The sequence below is a fragment of the Papaver somniferum genome, chromosome 1, assembly GCF_003573695.1.
Source record: "Papaver somniferum cultivar HN1 chromosome 1, ASM357369v1, whole genome shotgun sequence".
Lineage (NCBI taxonomy): Eukaryota > Viridiplantae > Streptophyta > Magnoliopsida > Ranunculales > Papaveraceae > Papaver > Papaver somniferum.
Genome location: NC_039358.1, coordinates 113,696,261 through 113,700,770, shown reverse-complemented (window position 1 = coordinate 113,700,770; position 4,510 = coordinate 113,696,261). Strand labels below are relative to the sequence as shown.

Sequence of the window (4,510 nt, the reverse complement as noted above, 5' to 3'; positions counted from 1 at the left end):
CCAATTCATGAGTTGCAGTCACACTAATTTTTCTCATCCATGGCCATCTCTATCATTTGGACACACGGAAAATAATTTAACATGGCTAATACATGATTTGTAGTCACGCTTAATCTATGGTACCATGGCCATCTATATTTTTGGACACATGATAAACATTTTACACGACCGATTAATAAGTTATGGCTACTAAACATTTGTACCACCGTGGCTAAATTTTTTCGAAAGACACATCAAGTGTTTTGAATGTAGCCATTGTTTACCTTTTGGACACATCAAGTGTTTTCAATGTAGCTATTGTTCACCTTTTGGACACATCAAGTGTTTTCAATGTGGCTATTTTTCACCTTTTGGACACATAGGATACCACAAACCATGGCGATAACCTTTATAAAATGACATAAAACGTATTTAACGTGGCAAATATTAGCTTTTAGTCACTCGAAAAAATTGCAATTTTTATCGCTTAATTTATCTTCAGGGACCTATTGGCCCCCTCTTTTATCATTTGTAGCAAAATTCACCTAAATAACCATCCATAAAAAATTAATCAAGACTATAATTAGAATTGAACCAGTTATCGAATCTTAAGATTTTATATAAACAAGAGTAAACTCTGATAGTAACACCATTATTGGTTCTGCTACATCTATTACAATTGCTTTTAAAAATTCGGTAAACTGCTATACAAAGACCCAAGTTTGTTTATTATCTTAAGTTAATTAAGTCTCAACATACATAATTTGCGGCATACCTTTACGCTTTTTCAGCCTCTTTCTCACTCTTTCCAGCTCTCATACGCTTTATTATCTGTAGGAAGTTCATGTCTACAAACTGGGCATGTGTTATGTTTTTCCTGTTGCCATTACATAAAAGTAGATTTTAGATTCTGGTAAACCACCTAAGTAAAAAATTTACAAAAAGTAATAATTCCCTAAAAGTATCAAGTACCTCTCACCTTCCCTGGATATTCGACACCCTGAATCCTCTGATGCAATCGTCTGGAGAGAAATTACAATTTACAAGATGATGTATGTGAATATAGAATATCAGGCTTATTTTTTTATATAGAGGAGGACGTGTTTTAGTTAATTCTCAAGGTCAAACTATTGTTTTAGTTAATCCTCAAGGTCAAATTATTACATAAGTATTGTGAGTTTGCATTTCTTATACCAATTAAGAACGAGGAAAAGAATTCTTACTCTTGATTCCAGATTCGTCAGGACTCAGATCAGGTTGCCTCCTTTGCTCTATCCATCTCGGCCTCTTGCACTGCCATTAAAGAATAAATTTTCAGACACCAGTTCCAGATAACAACACATCTAACCCAAGAAGCAAGACTATTCAAAAACATGAACAGCACGCAGACCTTTCCCAGGTGTGGCAACCTCAATAAATTCTCTTGGTAACAATTCAACAGGTTCAGGAACATAGTCAGATTCCTAATATGAAATGAAAAAGAAAATAAAAATCAGCACCCGAGGTCATAAGCATAATGATAAATTTTGTGAATCGCGCATACAAGTCAAAATATGACAAGTGGCTCAGAGATTTAGACAAAGATGTAATGGCCGAAGTATGTGTTCAACTGAACACAAAATACAGTAACATACACAATATGTAGGACATTTATACATGGTGAACACCGAATAATAGTTGAAGACGTTACCCTAACACCCAGTTTCGTAAGCCCAGAAAATGCGATACTAAATATAAAATAAAAAAAAAGCAGCATCAACAGAAAGACATTCTCATTGGGATCACAAACAGGCAAGAGCTCTAACAGCAATTCATCTCATTTTTCAGATACACACAAGCAAGTTGGATTAAGTTATACCTTTTTTACTTAGTGAAATGAACTTCCATGATCACATTCTTGAGCACCAGCAACATCATATATGTGAGTTTAATATGGTGACACTCTATTCAGAACATATTTCCAAGAAAATATATGTTGCAAGCGATTGAACAAAATCAACTCCACTAGGAGTAATCAGTCAGAAACAATGTTCTGATAGTACACCACCTCCTTACAGACCTAGAATAGTCATCTTTCTTCCTACGGGATTTCTAGCAGTGTTAGTGTGAGCAGAAACGACAAACCTTGATGAGTTTTACTTGAAATCATCTGTGAAGCTTTGATTTTTTTTTAAGGAAGTGAAGCTTCGATGAACAACCTTACATGGTGATCCACAACCCTATAAGCCATGTCAACATCATCTCTCTAGCGTTTACAGAATACGGTCGACCTCACAAAAAAAAGCATGATCAGAAAATACAATAAATATCAAACATTGACTTAATGTTCACCATAAGACTGGTCTAATTTTGTGACATCATATCGAATAATTGGACACTACAAATCTGCTAGTCAGGTCAACCCTGGAGATAAGGCAGTGCTAGGCTCCAAATCCTTTAGCATGTACTAGAAATATATAGATGAACATCACAAATCTATTAGTCATGGTAACCCTGGAAATAAGGCAGTGCGAGGCTCCAAATTATCTGGTATGTACTAGTCAAGCTGTCAAACATTGAAACAGGACATACACATAAAAAGAATCTGGACATTATGTAGCGAGGGAGACACAAGCAAGATTTCATCCTTACTAAGAATTATAAAATACTGAAGGAGATATAAGTTGAGCCCTATTAAGAGAAAAACAAACCTGCAGGCTGTCCCAATGGTACACTCTCTTGTTGGTACAAGCTGTAGAATTACAAGTTCATCCCTATATTCCCACTTCTCCGTCTAATCAACAGATTTCTCGGCAATAGAAAAACTCATCCCATGGGAAAGTTCTGACCGCAGGTTACGCAGATAATACCATTGTGCTCATCCCCACCTTCCTCGAGACCCTCTTTGTCTCCATTGAAGGCTTTGGCTTGAATTACTTGACCAGAGAATGGAAGGCTAACTCACTGCCGTAGATGCCAAAAGAGAAAAATTGGTGAGTGATAAAAAAAAGGACAAATTATAAGCTTCTTAAGAAACTGCTTACACATACTAAAATAGGGTAGACACTATTCAAAGTACAGCCGAATCAACCTTCCACTGTATGGGAGGTGTGAAGAAGTCCAGCAAAAAGCAAGTTGTAAAATTGACTCACGAAATGCCCAGTCTAGTCTTCATTTAGAAGCGGCTTATACCAAATGTAACTAGAGAAAATAATGCAGCAACATGGTAAAAAGGGGTTCGGCTAGTGATCTGCATAGAGGCATCTAATTTCCATGTTTCTGCATATATTTAACTATTTTCATTGTTCAAAAAAACTTCATGGAACAATGGGCAGAAAGCAGTAGTTTAGGTTCTAAGCTATTCAGGCATAGATTTCAGCAGTTGACAGGGAATCCTCTAGGTTGGCACAACCATAATATAACATACAATAATCTATTAAGACAACTAACAAAATCTGGCCTCAAAACTCTATCCGAATTTTGAATCCAAGAAACGACTGTTAATTCAAGTAATCAACCCTCCGAGCTTTACTAATGATTATTCTTAAGAAATATCTTATGTGAATTTACAATAATATAAAAAAGGAAAAAACAAGAGTGACCAGAAACACAACATGTAGATATAATGAATGTGACATCAGGGACTGACTCAATGTTACCAGACAAGGCTGATGTCAATTAGGGATATATGCAGCAAAAGATATTGAGTGATTACAACAGAGAGAGGAACAAAAAAACCCTAGGAATCAAAAGGAATCCCCAAACATCAATGTCTTCAACAGCGACCAAATTCAAATCAGTGACACAAAATCTCATGTAATAAGAATTCAAACAAACCCCGTTTCTTGATTCTTCCATCAGCAGCAACAGCCTGTTTCATAGCCACCAATTTCATCTCTGAATTTCTGCATCTCCTCACCGGTTTCCAAAATCGGTAATGAAGCCGCCATTAGTTTCAGATGAAGAAAATTAAACATAAATAATGATGAGAAAAATAAATCTCTCTGAATTTTAGGTCTTATGTGGAATCCAAATTTTTAGGTCTTGTGAAAGATCCATTTACTACTTCAGCAAATTTTTTTACAGAGAGAGTGAGAAAGAAGGGGATTCAGAGGTGGTAGTCAGAGAATGAATCAGTGAACGAATGAAGCCGGAGGAACATTTGAGAGTTAGGGTTTCTTTTGTGTGTTAAGAGGGGGGGAAGAGAGAGACATGAAGCTTTAATTTTGTCTAAAAGGTTTTGGACGGTGATAAGTTTGGGTCAAGGTTTGATCATAGGGTTTTCTGTGTTAGAGAGGAAGATAAGAGATGGAAAATGAGCCAAGGGAAATGAGAAACAAAAAACAAAAAAAATTATGTGAAAGAATTTGGATGGTGTAGATTCTCTTTAGGATGTTCATACGGATTGCAGAAATTAAGGGACGGTATAGATTCATTTTAGGATGCTCATACGGATTGAGAAGCTTTTGTGTTTCTCTTTGTGCTAGTTCAAACTCGTGCATTCCATTTTATTATCAATTTTCCATATGAAAAAAATCCAAAAAATATATCA

General features: G+C 35.9%; 1 long non-coding RNA gene across 1 annotated transcript; it reads right to left on the bottom strand.

Annotated features, from left to right (window-relative positions):
- Nucleotides 1-950: 950 nt before the first annotated feature.
- On the bottom strand, nucleotides 951-2,755 carry LOC113297054. The gene is made up of 4 exons (XR_003333260.1): nucleotides 2,670-2,755; nucleotides 1,370-1,442; nucleotides 1,203-1,272; nucleotides 951-1,001 (listed from the first exon to the last, which is right to left on the bottom strand). It is a non-coding gene; the product is annotated as an uncharacterized LOC113297054 (long non-coding RNA).
- Between the last annotated feature and the right edge of the window lie 1,755 nt (nucleotides 2,756-4,510).